Genomic DNA, 16,833 nt, shown 5'->3' with positions numbered 1-16,833 from the left:
TGGTTCTATTACTATTTATTATTTATGGTGCAACTGTAACGAAAACCAATTTCCCCCGGGATCAATAAAGTATGACTATGACTATGACTATGATTGTGCCATGGTTCCGACTGTTATTTCCCCATTTTCTCCTAATTCCCTTAAATGACGACACACCTGGTTTTAATCAAGACCTGCAGCATAAGGACCCCGGTTTTACACCCACTGGTTGCCAGATCGTTGGTTTTGCCAGTGTGGTAATTAATGCTTTCCAGCCTCTTAGGATTGTGTGTCCTAAGTTTTGCTTCAGTAGCAAAATTTATCTGCGAAACGCAGTCTCTCCATGTCAAGATCAGTTTTCTAAGTTCTACTTCAGTTCTGAGGTTTACCTGTGAAACCCAGTCTCTCCATGTCAAGATAAATTCTGCCTGTCTCCTGCCTTCCTGCTCTCCCTCCTGTTTGCCGTTCAACACTCTCGCCCGCGTCTGCATCCTAACTAAACCTCCGCGCCTGTGTCCTGCGCTTCGGTTCGCCTCATTCATTGCAACACGTTCTGGTTGCCTGCTAGTGACGAGTGGTGTTCCTCAGGGGTCGGTGTTGGGGCCACTTCTTTTTATGCTGTATATTAATGATTTAGATGCTGGAATAGATGGCTTGGTTGCCAAGTTTGCAGATGATGCAAAGACTGGTGGAGGGGCAGGTAGTATTGAGGAAACAGAGAGGCTGCAGAAGGTCTTAGACAGATTAGGAGAATGGGCAAGAGAGTGGCAAATGAAATAAAATGTTGGAAAATGCATGGTCATACACTTTTGTAGTTGAAATAAATGTGCAAAAAAATAGTAAAAAGGGCAACAAGAACATCAAACCCTAAACACCCCTCCAAGCAAAAATCAAATTGCTCAACAAGAAAGTACGGCCGAAAGCACAGAATGTAAAACATAATGCGGAAAGTATCCAAGAGAACCACAGTCCAATCCATAAATCGTAGGCCTAGAACTTCAGTACCATTCTCTGACGGCATCGCGGGAGAGAGAGGGACCAACTGGGTGCAGGGGCTTTGCACCTGGAACAGCAAGTGAGAGACTGTTACACACGGACCCAATCCTCTGGCAGCAGCGAGTGAGAGGCTCGTAGACAGTGCTGAGTCTTCGCTCTCCTCAATGTCTCAATCTTTCTCAATGCTTTAACCGGCAAGGTCTGTGAAAAGTGGAGTCAATCATGGGCTCGTGGCCCGTCTCTTAGCTTCCGGGCCTTGGGGCTGCTCGCCCTCTGGAATCTTCTCAGAGACAGCAAGGCAACAGATCGCTGAATCGATCTTCAAATTGTTGGTCACAGGCTTTAACAGTACCAGAAACACATTTGAAATAAAAAGAAGACGGAGAAGACGTAACAGAAACAGTTTCGCGGACTATCTGAAAAATGTCATCTGATGTAACGTTTTTTGCTGTCTTTAGAGTTTCTAGATTTACAGAAAATGGTGCAAAAACCAATAATATCCAGTGGCCAACAGTTCTGTGGGCAAAAACACCCTGTTAGAGAGGGTCCAGAGGAAAATGGCCAGACTGGTTCAAGCTGACAGGAATGCAACAGGAACTCAGATAACCATGTGGTACAACAGTGGTGTGCAGAAGAGCGTCTCTGAACGCACAACATGGTGAACCTGGAAATGAGTGAGCTGCAGCACCAGAAGACCATAAATGTACACTCAGGAGAGTATGCTTAATAAAATGGCCACTGAATGTATATCAAGAAATCTATTAAGTATAGATTTAGTATAGATTTAGATCTATTAAGTTAGATAATAAGACTCTAAGATATAGGAGTAGAATCAGGGTGCTCAGCTCATTAAGTCTGCTCTGCAATTCACTGTGGCTGATTTATTTTTAACCCCTTCTACTTCATGAGGTAGATATCTATATACAGTGCAAATAAAAAGGCACTTAATCACCCATTGCTTTGCGACGACACTGGTGCCAAGCTGTACGGGTCCTAATGCCCTTCCCTTGGACAACATTGGTGTCGTGGAGAGGGGAGACGCAGCATGGGCAACTGCTGGTCTTCCATACAACCTTGCCCAGGCCTGCGCCCTGGAGAGTGAAGACTTTCCAGGCGCAGATCCATGTTCTCGCAAGACTAATGGATGCCTTTACTTACTTACTTATATATATATATATATATATATATATATATATATATATATATATATGTATATATATGTATTTTTTTAGTGCAAACATTATGTTCAGTTTACTCACACTCACCAATCTTACCAATGAGATAATGGGTATGAAATCTAATTTTTACTGATACTGACCATGCTTTTGGGTTAACCATTTCCTTTTCCTAGAATTGGTTCCATGTGATCTTTCAGATTCAGATGAGTTCTTGGAAGTGTACACCAGGATGCAATGAAATTCCTTGTCCGTGTGAGAGTCACTGCGTAAACAGTGTACATGGTAATAATAGAACGGTCAACACAAAACAACTGAATGGTGTTCTCTGGATAAAAAAAACACCTCAGAGATCCACTTCACCCCTCAAGGCTCCTTCATATTATCCCCCAACCATCAGACTCTGGAACCAGGGGGGATAACTTCAGTCAACTTCACTTATCCCAACACTGAACTGTTCCCACAACCTATGCATTCACTTCCAATGACTCTTCATCTCATGTCGCCATATTTATCACTTATTTATTTATTAGTATCTTTGTGTTTGTTTTTATTGATTTTGTATTTGCATAATTTGTTGTCTTTTGCACATTGGTTGTTTGTCCATCTTTGTTATGTGTAGTTTTTTGTTGATTCTGTTGTGTTTCTTTGTATTTACTGTGAATGCCCCCCAATAAAATAAATCTCTGGGTAGCATATGGTGACATATATGTAGTTCGATAATACATTTATTTTGATCTTTGAACTTTGAAGTTCAAGTTCAAGTTTATTGTCATTCAACTATACACATATATAGCAAAAAGGCATCCGTTAGTCTTGCGAGACCATGGATCTGCACCTTGAAAGTCTTCACTCCCCAGGGCGCAGGCCTGGGCAAGGTTGTATGGAAGACCAGCAGTTGCCCATGATGCAAGTCTCCCCTCTCCACAACACTAATGTTATCCAAGGGACAGGCATTAGGACCTGTACAGCTTGGCACCAGCGTTGTCGCAGAGCAATGTGTGGTTAAGTGCCTTGCTCAAGGACACAACACGTTCCCTCGGCTGGGGCTCAAACTCACGACCTTCAGGTAGCTAGTCCAATGCCTTAACCACTTGGCCACGTGCCCACACTACATACATGTATACAGCTTAAAGAAACAGCATTCCTCTGGGTCCAAGGTACAAAACACGGTACATACAGTCATACACATCACACTTAGTAACGATAGCACAGACAGTCACAAAAGTAACATTCGCACAAATCCCTGAGTGTCATGGCCTGAAGATTGATGATGCATGGGATGTTGTCCTGGAGCCACGTCCCTGCTAGAACAAGTACACAGCAGTTCCTCATCTCCCACAGCCGCAGACGAAGGCAATCCAGCTTGTCTTCAGGGAGCAAACACTGGGGAGCAGCACTGGAGGGAAGGGCTAGGCCCCAAACCACATGGATTCCAGCACGCCCGCCATGCCTCTGCCTCATCTCACTTTAAACCTGCACCCGGTTGTTGTAGATGCAGTGTGAAGTGGTGCTAAACATGAAACGCTGAAGGGATAGGAATGGAATAACAAACAGAGATGTAGATATGAGTCCGAGAATGTGGCATCACCACCGGGAAGGGGATGTGAAAGCGGTGATTGGTTCAGAACTCCAATTAGCAACCGGGTGAAGGCCAAGTCATTGGGTATATTTAAAGTGGAGTTTGAGAGGTTCTTGATTAGCAAGAGGATTCGTGTACAGGAGCAGGGAGGTACTACTGCAGTTGTACAAGGCCTTGGTGAGACCACACCTGGAGTATTGTGTGCAGTTTTGGTCCCCTAATCTGAGGAAAGACATACTTGCCATAGAGGGAGTACAAAGAAGGTTCACCAGATTGATTCCTGGGATGGCAGGACTTTCATATGATGAAAGACTGGATCGACTAGGCTTATACTCGTTGGAATTTAGAAGATTGAGGGTGGATCTTATTGAAACATATAAAATCCTAAAGGGATTGGACAGGTTAGATGCAGGAAGATTGTTCCCGATGTTGGGGAAGTCCAAAACGAGGGGTCACAGTTTGAGGATAAAGGGGAAGCCTTTTAGGACCGAGATTAGGAAAAACTTCTTCACACAGAGAGTGGTGAATCTGTGGAATTCTCTGCCACAGGAAACAGTTGGCTATATTTAAGAGGGAGGTAGATATGGCCCTTGTGGCTAAAGGGATCAGGGGGTATGGGGGGAAGGCTGGTACAGTGTTCTGAGTTGGATGATCAGCAATGATCATACTGAATGGCGGTGCAGGCTCGAAGGGCTGAATGGCCTACTCCTGCACCTATTTTCTATGTTTCTATGTAAGGGGAATGAGGTTGAGAGGGATAGTAAATCCGCCGTGGTAGAATGGCAGAGCAGACCCGATGGGTGAATGGCCTTCTGTTATTATGGTCATTAGCCGTACCTAAGAAAAACAAGGTTATGGCATTAATAGCTACCGTATGGTGGCTTTGACATCTACCATCATGAAGTGTTTCAAGAGGCTGGTCTTGGCACCCATTAACTCCAGCCTCCCAGGTCAACCTCAACCCATTGCAATTCACCAAATGCCACAATAGGTCTACGGTAGACGCCGTCTTCCTAGCCTTGCACACATAGCTGGGACAGCTGGATAACAAAGACACCTACACCAGAATCCTGTTAATTGCCTAAAGCTCTGTTTTTAATACAATAATTCTAAGCAACGGCACCTTCAAATTCCTTGACCTAGGAATCACCTCGTCCCTCTGCATCTGGATCCTCAACTTCCTGACCAACAGATCACAATTAGAAGGGATGGGCATCAACACCTCCGCTATGATTATCCTCTGCACTGATGCCCCACAAGGTTGTGGCTTCAGCCCCTGATTCTACTCTGTGTATACTCAGAACTGTGTGGTCAGACTCTGATCTAATTCCATCTTCAAGTTTGCAGATGATACCACCGTAGTGGGCCATATCTCAACTAATAATGCGGAGTACAGGAAGGAGATAAAGAGCCTAGTGACATGGTGTCACAACAACAACATTTCCCTCAATGTCAGAAAAAATGAGCTGATTAATACTTCCAGAAAAGGAGGCAGTGCACATGCTCCAATGTGCATCAATGCCACTAAGTTGAAGATTTCTGACAACATCATGTTGCCAAGTGTAGACATCATCAATAGCTTGTCTTGGTCCAAACCACATCAATGCTATGGCCAAGAAAGCTCAGCAGCACCTCTACTTCCTCAAATGATTAATGAAGTTTAGCATGACCCCAATGTCCATCACTAATTTTTATTGATATGACATCGAATACATCCTAACCAGATGCATCATAGCTTGGTATGACAACAGTTCCTCATGACCTCAACAAATTGCAAAGAATCTGGACACAGTCAAGACCATCATAGTAACCAGCCTTCCCTCCACAGACTCTGCCCATACTTGCCGCCACCCCAGGATATCTGCCAACATAATCAACATGACCTATTCTTACTTCTTCTCTCTTCCGTTGTGTAGAAGGTAAAAGAGCTTGAAAACATACATCACCAGGATATCCCACTGTTATTAGACTCTTGAATGGATCTCCTGCACTATAAAGCTGGACTCTTGACCTCACAATCCACCTCATTTTGACCTTTCACCTTATTGTCTATCTGCAGTGCACTTTCTCTATACTTGTAACACCACACTCGGTGGCCACTTTATACCTGTACACATGTTCATTAGTGCAAATATTCAGTCAATTATGCAACAGTAGCTCAATGCATAAAAGCATGCAGACATGGTCAAGAGGTTCAGTTTTTGTTCAAACCAAACATCAGAATGAGTAAGACTCTGACCATGAAATTTTTGTTGGTGCCAAACAGGTGGTTTTGAGTATCTCAGAAACTGCTGATCTCCTGGGATTTTCATGCACACTAGTCTCTAGTGTTTACAGAGAATGGTGCAAAAACCAAAAAACATCCAGTGAGTGACAGTTCTGTGGGTGGAAACACCTCGTTAATGAGAGAGGTCAGAGGAGAATGGCCAGACTGGTTCAAGCTGACAGGAAGGTGACAGTAATTCAAATAACCACATGTTTCATCAGTGGTGTACAGGAGAGCATCTCTGACTGAGTGTATATTCTGTTATTACCTTTTCCCTTGTGCTATTTTAATGTAATTAGGCGAGGGGAGGGGAAACTGTCTTTTGATTGCTGATGTGATTGCTCTGCTACAGAGAGAGGAGACTGCCTTTTGATTGCTGGTGGGATCGCTCTGCTACAGAGAGAGGAGACTGCCTTTTGATTGCTGGTGGGATCGCTCTGCTATGGAGAGGGGAGACTGCCTTTTGATCACTGATGGGATCACTCTGCTATGGAGAGGGGAGACTGCCTTTTTACTGCTGGGTATCACTCTGCTGCCAGAGAGGGAAAGGCCTTCCACTGTGTCTGGAGAATATTATCCAGGTTTTCTGCATTTTAGATGTGAACTTGTACTGTAGACTTTTTTCAGTCATATAGTTTTTTTTTATATTCTGCGTCTTTCGCCTAATCTTTCTCATTTTCTGTGTGTGTGGGGGGAGAGGGATTTGGGGGTTGATGTGCCTGTTACATTTTGGATCATTTTTCGTGCAGGGAGGGGAGATTTGGGGGTTGATGACTGTGCTGCCGTTCCTTTCTTTTTTGGTTTTGTGACTATCTGAAGAAGAGGAATTTGAGAGTTGTATACCTTGATAATAAATGAACCTTTAAACAATACGAGTAATAGCACTTAGATTAGATTAGATTAGATTAGATTATGAGGACACTCAGTCCTCTTTTATTGTCATTTAGTAATGCATGCATTAAGAAATGATACAATGTTCCTCCAGTGTGATATCACTGAAACACCAGACAGACCAAGACTGAAAAACTGACAAAAACCACATAATTATAACATATAGTTACAACAGTGCAAGCAATACCGTAATCTGATAAAGAACAGACCATGGGCACGGTAAAAGAAGTCTCAAAGTCTCTCAGAAGTCCCAACATCTCATGCAGACGGTAAAAGGGAGAAACTCTCCCTGCTATGAGCTTCCAGTGCCGCAAACTTGCCGACGTAGTATCCTGGAAGCACCCAACCACAGTCCGACTCTGAGTCCGTCCAAAAACTTCGAGCCTCCGACTAGCCTTCTGACACCGAGCACCGAGCACCATCTCTGCCGAGCGCTTCGACCCCTGCCCCAGTCGTCAGCAACAGACAAAGCCGAGGATTTGGGGCCTTCCCCTCCGGAGGTTCTCGATCGCATAGTAGCAGCGGCAGCAAAGTGGGCATTTCAGAAGTTTCTCCAGACGTTCCTCCGTGCTCTCACGTCTGTCTCCATCAAATCAGAATTGTGCACGGTCCCCTATTTAACAAATACAGATATCATTCACTGGAGAGGCCGCGCGCACTGCCACCTTCTCCTCCCTTACATACCCTCAGACTAGTTATATTACTGGCAATATTACCAATATTATTGAGAACGCAGTGAAGACGCCTGTGCCCGAGAGCAACGAGTGGCCTGAGATTTGTATGATTCATGCACAGGACCGGATTGAAAGGGTTAGTGTGTCGGGACTGGAGGTGAGGGATGGGTCAGTTCAGTTCGCTGCTCTGCAAGGTTTACCTATCGTAGCACTGAACTGAAGCTGTGGCCTACAATTAACCGCCCCCTGAATGGCTGGTTGCTGGCCTCATGTCTGTGGACTCACTTTCATGAACTTCAGTTCTGCATGCTACTTGCTTACTTTTATTGTTTGTATGATTTGTTTTTCCCCTGCATATTGGGTGTTAGACAGTCTTTTTTAATGGGTTCTATTGGGTTTCTTTGTATTGCTGCTGCCTGAAAGGAGACGAATCTCAAGATTGTCTATACTATGTATACTTTGATAATAAATGTACTGTGAACCTCGAACAACTGAAGCCAGTCGCTGACTAATGTTGTGACTGAATGAATCGTACAAAGCTCTAGATGTAATGGTCTTTATCCAGCACAAGCAAATGTACAGGAGAAAAGATGATGGAAAACTCTCTCCTGGGTAAATCTCTCAGAAGAATCTCTATGAATTCAAAGTACCTCAAATTTTTATACTCTTAAAGTGCAAATATGACAGCAGATGATTACATACAGTCTTAATCATTACAATTACATAGCTTATTTTGACATTTTGAAAGCTGGTAAATTGCTGCATGGAAATACAGATTTTCAAAGGGAGTAATCCTCAAGTGACAAGAACACCTCTCATGTGCCTATTCCGATACCTTTGTTCAGAAGTGACACATTTAAAATAGCTTTCTTTCTCCACTGCAGTGAGAGATGGCTCTTTGCAGAAAATGGTGTCAGATTACTACCTGCAATTTACATGTGAAGTGATTTTTTGAAGACTGGTTCTCATTTGCATTACCCCTGATTGAAACTAGTTTTCAACCCCTGACACTTCAGAATCAGAATCAGAATCAAAATTAGGATTAATATCACTGGCAGTGCTGTGAAATTCGTTAACTTTACGGCAGCAGTACAATCAGTTACATGATAACTGAATATAGAAAAAAACTTAATTACATTATGTATATGTATGTCACTAAAACAGTAGTGCAAAACAGAAATGAAAAAAGGAGTGAGGTAGTGTTCATGGGTTCAATGTCCATTCGGAAATCAGATGGCTGAGGGGGTAAATATGTGTCTTCAGGCTTCTGTACCTCCTTCCCGGTGGTAACAGTGTGAAGAGGACATATCTTGGGAGCAATGTTCCCTCTAATTTTTAGTAGTCAGTGTGCGCAAAAATCTTCTGTTGCGCAAATTTTTTCCTGTGACAAAAGTATGTGTGCATTGAATGCTCACATGGCACAGTTTATGTAGGTTTACAAAATATTTGACATGAGACTGCACAGAATAACAACAAAATAACATACATATTTAAGTCACTCAGTTATTTTTTCTCTCTCCTGTCTTTGGCATTTACTCATTCTTTGTAAACTCTATCTAGACTAATCGAACTTACATCCAATTGATAGCTTTTGATTCTCATTAACATATCCAAATGACATTCACCTAAACGGGTTTCTCAGCTTGTTTTTGAGTTGATTTATTGGGCTAAAACCTCGCTCACAGTCAGCACTAGACACAAGAAAGGTTCCCCCAATGTCCATCAACTGTGCAAGGTCACAAAACTGTTCATTTTGAAGTACAAATGCCACCATTTGAGCAAAGTTTGAAATCAGTTTGGATTTATTTTCTTCTTGCATGGAAAATTTGAAATCATTAAATTGTCTAACTATTACAGTATTTTCAGCTAGAGAATTATGATATTTTAGACATAAAGCATTAATCTGTTCATCACTAAATGTGAAGTTACAATCTGCAATTGCAGAGAAATCAAAAGCTGACCATTCTTGTACCTCATCTTCAGGAAACCTTTCTTCTAAATGAACACAAGGACTATTTATAAAAGTCAACAGCGAACTTGTATCTGCTGTGACATTTTCTTCACGTTGTTGGCTTAGCAAAACTTTAACTTTGTCACTCCACGAAACATTGTCTCCCAGATACTGCTTTCTTATCTTGATAATTTTGCCTCGCGCAAAATGAAGTGAATCAATCGGTGTCAGGCCACTCTTTTGCAGAATCTCGCACAGTGCAACCAGTTCATCAAAGACATCACTTAAAACCTGTAACGCTACTTTGTATGTGATGTTTATCAATTTCTTGTGACAGGGTATTTAGCCACAGGGTCATTTGACTGATCTTTTTCAATAAAAACTTAGTAAGCTATCTACAGGATTTGAAACAGATCTTTGTAAACTTTATGATATGAACACTGTCCGCCAAAGATGGCTGCCGCCATGATGCAGCTGTACAAACCGGAACAGGAAAGGTGAGGTAAATTAATGACGTGCATTGTGGTATTTGAAAAACCGACTAACTAGTTAACAGAAACATTTAGCTGAAAGATTATTTTCAATTAGTATAATTATTAATTACTACATTATTTTAGGTAACTTACCTTTTGTGCGCACATTAATTGCCTTTGTGCGCTGGTTGAAAAACGTGTGTGCGTGCGCACACGCGCTCAGCTTAGAGGGAACATAGCTTGGGAGGTGGGGATGGATACCACCTTCCTTTGGCACTGCTCCTTAAAGATGTCTTGGATATTATGGAGGCTGGAGGCTAGTGTTGGATCTCAGTAACTTAAAAAGTTTCTGCAACTTATTTCGATCTTGCGCAGTAGCTACTGCCCCCCCTCCCATACCAGATAGTGATACAGCCAGTCAGAATATATTTGTAGGCACTTCATGGTACTTCAACACCAAACCAACCAATTTCTTACTGAACTCTCTGACAAACTCCTACAGAGTAATGTTGGAAGAATCCTAACTGGCTGCTTCAGGGTCTGGTGGGAGAACTTCAATGTGCAGGCACAATAGAAGTTGCAGAGAGTAGTGAACTCAGTGCAATGCATCATACCACATCCCTCCCCACCATCGATAGTATCTACTTAAGGTGCTGCCTCAAGATGCATCATCATCAAAGATCCCTATCACCCAGGCCATGCCATCTTCTCACAGCTACCATCAGAGAGGAAGTACAGAAGCCTGAAGTCCCACACCATTTAAAACAGCACTTCCCTTCAACCAACCACAAGAAAATGCTGGAGGAATTCAGCAGGCCAGGCAGCACCTATGGAAGAGAATAAACAGTCGACGTTTCGGCCCAAGACCTTTCACCAGGACCTGTTTACTCTTTTCCATGAAAGCTACCTGAACTGCTGAGTTCTGCCAGCATTTTGTGTGTGTGTGTGTGTGTGTGTGTGTGTGTGTTGTTTGGATTTTCATCATCAGGAGATTTTCTCTTTTTGTGATTGGACTTCCCTTCGACCATTCAGTTCCTGAACCACTGGCACAACCCTAATTACCTAGTTACACTATGACTACTTTGACAACTTTGCACTAAAATGGAGTTTTTTCTTGGTTCTAGTTGTGCCCTTACTTGTAAAAATTTGTGTATAATTTATGGTTAATTCATGTTTTTCTTGTAAATGTTGTTTAAGTGATGCTATGTGCCTGTGATGCTTTGTAAAGTAAGTTCACTTTATGCATTCATGTACTTGTGCAGATGACGACACACGTAGCTTTGACTCAGATTGGACTTTAGAAAAATACCCTCTGAAGGAGAAGTGATGCATCACAACCTGGTATGGAAGCTCCAATGAGCAGAAATACAAGGGACTACGGAGAGCAGTGGACATTGAACAGATGAAAGTTTGCAGATGCTGGAAATCCAGAGTATCAAGCACAAGATGCTGGAGGAACTCAGCAGGACAGGCAGCATCTATGGAATCCACTGCTAAGTTTGCGGATAATATGGTCTCAGTCCAAACGTCAACTGTTCATCCATTTCCATAGATGCTGCCTGACTGACTGAGTTCCTCCAGCATTTTGTGTTTGTCGCTAGAGAGTGGTTTGGACTCAGCTAGTTAAATACTAGCTCTCCCCACCATCAGAACATATAACAGTTCAGCACAGGAACAGGCTGTTTGGCCCATAATATTGTCCCGAACCAGCTAAAAAGCAAATCGGAAACAACCAAACACAATGTCCATATCCCTCCATCTTCCTTCTGTCGATGTGCCTATCCAAACGTCTCTTAAGAACCTCGAATGCATTTACCTCTCCCACCACACCAGACAGAACATTCCAGGCATCCACTACTCTCTCAGTAAAATACTTACCCCTCACATCTCCCTTGAATCCACCCCCTCTCACATTCAATACATGCCCTCTGGTATTAGACATTTCAACCCTAGGAAACAGATACTTTCTGTCTGCTCTATCTATGCCTCTCATAATCTTATAAATATCTGTTAAATCTCCCCTCAGCCTCCAGCTCTCAAGAGAAAACAACTGGAGTTTATCCAGCAGTATCCTGGTCAACCTCTCCTGCACCCTCTTCAAAGCTCCAACATCTTTCCTGTGGTGGGAGGACCAGAACTATATGCAATACTCCATATGTGGCCTAACCAGAGTTTCATAAAGTTGTAACATAATCTCTTGACTTTTGAACTCAATGCCTTGACTATAAAACCAAGCATTCCATAACCCTTTTTAATCACCTTATCAACCTGTGTAGCCACTTGCAAGTAGCTATGAACTTGGATCCCAACATCTCTCTGTTCGGCAACACTGTTTTGGAATTTGCCCTTAACAGTGTTCTGTCTCTTTGCTTTTGCCCTACCAAGGTGCAACATGTGGCGTTTATCTGGTTAAGCTCAATCAGCCATTTCTCTGCCTATATCTGCTACTGATCTACTGTATATCGTGCTGTATTCTTTGCCAGTCTCCTACACTATCCACAACTCCACCAACCTTGGTATCATCCACAAACTTACTAACCCACCCATCTACATTTTCATCCAGGTCATTTATATACATTTATATACAAACAGCAGAGGTCCCAGCACAAATCCCTGCAGAACTCTACTATTCATAGAACTCCGCTGGAATAAATCCCTTCAACCACTATCATCTGTCTTCTACGCGCAAGTCAATTCTGACTCCAAACTGCCATGGACCCTACGCATCTTAATCTTCTGGATTAATCTCCCATGAGAAACTTTGACAAACGCCTGACTAAAATTCATGTAGACGACATCCACTGCCTGATCCTTGTCAATCTCTGTCGTCACCTTGTCAAAAAACTCAATCAAGTTGGGAAGGCACCACCTGTCAACCACAAAACCATGCTGGCTCTCCCTAAGGACACTGACGATATTTCAATGTAACCATCTACAAAAGATGACATTTCAGGAAGGTGACATTCACCTTCAAGAACCCCTATTATCTGGGCATTGCCTTCTTCTCAGATTCACCACCCTCTGGTTCAAGAAATTTTTCCTCATCTCTGTTCTAAATGCATATCCCTCTATTCTGATGCGGTGCCCTCTGGTCTAAAATTTCCCCCTATAAGAAACATCCTCTCCCCATCCACTCTGTCTGGGCCTTTCAACATTCCCCTCCCCTTTCTTCTAAACTTCAGCAAGGACAGCCTCAAAGCCATCAAAAGCTTCTTAGACTGTATATTAACCCTTTCATTCCAGGGATCATTCTAGTGAACATCCTTGGGACCTTCTCCAATGCCAACGTATCTTTTTAGGAAGGAGCCCAAAATTGCTCATAATACTCCAAGTGAGGTCTCACAGTGAAGCCTCATCAGTGCCTAATAAGCCTCAACATCACATCCTTGCTTTTATATTCAATTTGTCTAAGTTCTTCTGCAGTCTCCCTTAAGGGGAAATCTTGTGTGACAAATTTGTTGAAAATCTTTAAGGAAATAACAAGCAGGGTAGACAAAGGAGAGTCAATGGATGTTGTTTGTTTGGATTTTCAGAAGGCCTTTGACAAGGTTCTGCACCTAAGTCTGCTTAACAATATAAGAGACCAGGGTGTTACAGGAAAGATATTAGCATAGATAGAAGATTGGCAGACTGGCAGAACGCAAAAAGTGGGAATAAAAAGTGCCTTTTCTGGTTCACTGCCAGTGACTCATCATGTTCCACAGGGGTCTATGTTGGGACCCCTGCCTTGGGACAGACTAGGGGCATGGGCAAAGATGTGGCAGATGGAATATAATGTAGAGAAGTGCATGGTCATGCACTTTGGTAGAAAGAATAAAGGCATGGACTATTTTCTAAATGGATGTGATTTTGAGGCTTTTTTAGGCACTGATGAGGCCTCATTTTGAGACCTCACTTGGAGTATTGTGAGAAGTTTTGGGCCCCTTATCTAGGAAAGGATGTGTCGGTATTGGAGAGGGTTCAGAGAAGATTCTTGAAAATGATTCTGGGATGAAAGTGTTACAAAATGTGCACCGATTATTGGGCCTGTACTCACTGGAGTTTAGAATGAGAATCAGAATCAGGTTTATGATCATCGGCATGTGTCGTGAAATTTGTTAACTTAGCAGCAGCAGTACAATGCAATACATGATAATATAGAAAAAAAAGAATCAATTACAGTAAGTATGTACAATAAGTAACCCTAATGTATGTACACTATATTGAATAGATTTTAAATAGTGCAAAAACAGCAATAATATATACTTTTAAAAGAGGTAGTGTTCATGGGCTCGATGTCCATTTTGAAATTGGATGGCAAAAGGGAAGAAGACATTCCAGAGCCAATGAGTATGCGCCTTTGGGTTTCTGTACCTCCTTCCTGATGGTAACAGTAAGATGAGAGTACGTTCTGGGTCCTTGGGTCTCTTAATAATGGACATCACCATTCTGAGGCACTGCTCCTTGGAGATGTCTTGGGTACTACGGAGACTAGTACTTAAGATGGAGCTGACTAATTTTACCACTTTCTGTAGCTTCTTTTGATCCTGTACAGCAGCTCCCACATACCAGACAGGGATGTAGCCTACCTGAATGCTCTTCTTGGTACATCTATCGAAGTTTTTAAGTGTTTTATTTGACAAACCAAATCTCTTCAAACTCATAATGAAATATAAGTACTGTCTTGCCTTCTTTATAGGTGCGTCGATATGTTGGGACCATGTTAGATCCTAAGAGATCTTGACACCCAGGAATTTTGGAATTGCTCACTCTCTCCACCTGATGCATCTATGAGGATTGGTATGTGTTCCTTCATCTTACCCTTCTACCTAACATCAGAGGATTGATTGCAAGCTCAACCAGCTCCATCATGGGTACTGTTCTCCTCACCATCAGGGACATCTTCAAAAGGTGATACCTCAAAATGGTGGCATCCATCATGAAGGACTGTCAATATCCAGGACATACCCTCCTCTCATTCCTACCATCAGGGAGGAGGTACAGGAGCCTGAAGATACACACTCAACATTTCACAAACAGCTTCTTCCCATCCACCATCAGATTTCTAAATGGTGAATAAATCTATGAACTGCCCTACTATTTTGCTCTCATCTTGTGCTATACAATTATTTTTATATATTATTATTGCAAGTTATGGTAATACTTATGCAATGGACTGTACCTGTTGCCACAAAACAACTAATTTCATGATGTGTGTTAATGATGATAAACCTGATTCTGACCTTTGGGGATCAGTATGTCAAAGCACACGATCAATCAGAATCAGGTTTATTATCACAGGCAGATGCCCTGGAAATTTGTTGTTTTGTGTACAGCGCAAGATGTAAAAATTGCTATAATTTACAAAAAAAAAATCAATGCAAAAGAGGTGTAGTGAGGAAGTGTCTACGGATTTACGGACAGTTCAGAAATCTGATGGCAGAAGGGAAGAAGCTGTTGCTCAAAACGTTGAGTTTGGGTCTTCAGGTTCCTGTTCCTGCATCCCAATGGTAGCAATGAACATCCCCGATGGTAGAAATGTTGGAATGATACCGATTAGGAGTGAGCAAGAGGCTGAAGGTGGAAGAGGGCTGTGGGCTGGAAGATAATATAGGGAAATGGATGGGCGTGGTAATGGAAGCTCTTAAAAACACGATAGCGGAAGGCATCTTGTGAAGTTCTCATTAACTTCCTGGAAATCTCTTCCTTCTTGTGAAAGATGGTCACATAGGATATCTGTCAGGAAGCTGGCCTGTCATTGACCTTTCTCTCCTTCTCGTCAGTACATCCTGGAAAATGCTGGCCAGGATAAAGAGGAGCATAAATAATGGTCAAACCTCCACGATCAAACGCTGGAAGCAATTAGTGATGTTGCTCAACCCAGAACATAAAACGTTCTGCTTAAACAACAGGGTTAGTAAGTGTCCCAAAGGGAGTGAAACTAGGCATTACATTACATCACAATATCCTACTTTTTTACTCGTTCAGATAGTTGTACAGACCACATTGGAATATTGTGAGCAATTCTGGGCCTTGTATCTAAGAAAGGTTGTGCTCCCTTGGAGAGGGTCCAGAGGAGTTTCACAAGAATAATCCATGGAATGAAAGGCATAACATATGAGGAGAGTTTGATGGCTCTGGACCTGTGCTCAGGGGAGTCTAGAAGGTTGAGGGGACATCTCATTCAAACTGACCAAATATCAAATGGCCTGCATAGAGTAGACGTGGAGAGGATGGTTCCATTAATAGGAGAGTTTAGGATCAGAGGTCACAGCCTCAGAATAAAGGGATGTCCCTTTAGAACAGATAGAGTCTGTGGTGAGGAAGGCAATGCCTGCATTCATTTCAAGAGGACCAGAATATAAATGCAAGAATGTAATGTTGAGACTTTATTAAGCACGGGTGAGACCCACTTGGAGTATTGAGAGCAGTTTAGGGCCCCTTATCTTACAAATGATGTACTGAAACAGGAAAGGGTTCAAAGGAGATTCACGAAAATTACTCCAGGGCTGAATGGCTTGTAATATCAAGAGTGTTTGATAGCTCTGGGCCTGTATTCACTCGAATTCAGAAGAATAAGAGGTGACCTCATTGAAGCCTATATTGAAATGGCGGAACAGACTCGATCGGCAAAATGGCCTAATTCTGTTCCTGTACCTTATGGTCTTATAGTCTAGGACAGGGATGAGGAGGAATTTCTTTAGCCAGAGAGTGGTAAATTTGTGGGATTTATTACCACTCAGGGATATGGAGACAAAGTCATTGTGTATACTTGAGAAAACCTTGATTGGTAAGGTGGTCAAGGTTACAGGGAGAAGGTCAGAGAATGGGGCTGAGAAAAATAAAACTCAGGCATGATACATATTT

Source organism: Mobula hypostoma, chromosome 4, assembly GCF_963921235.1.
Source record: "Mobula hypostoma chromosome 4, sMobHyp1.1, whole genome shotgun sequence".
Classification (NCBI taxonomy): domain Eukaryota; kingdom Metazoa; phylum Chordata; class Chondrichthyes; order Myliobatiformes; family Myliobatidae; genus Mobula; species Mobula hypostoma.
The sequence above is the reverse complement of the archived record's forward strand: the minus strand, read 5'-3'. Positions refer to the sequence as shown.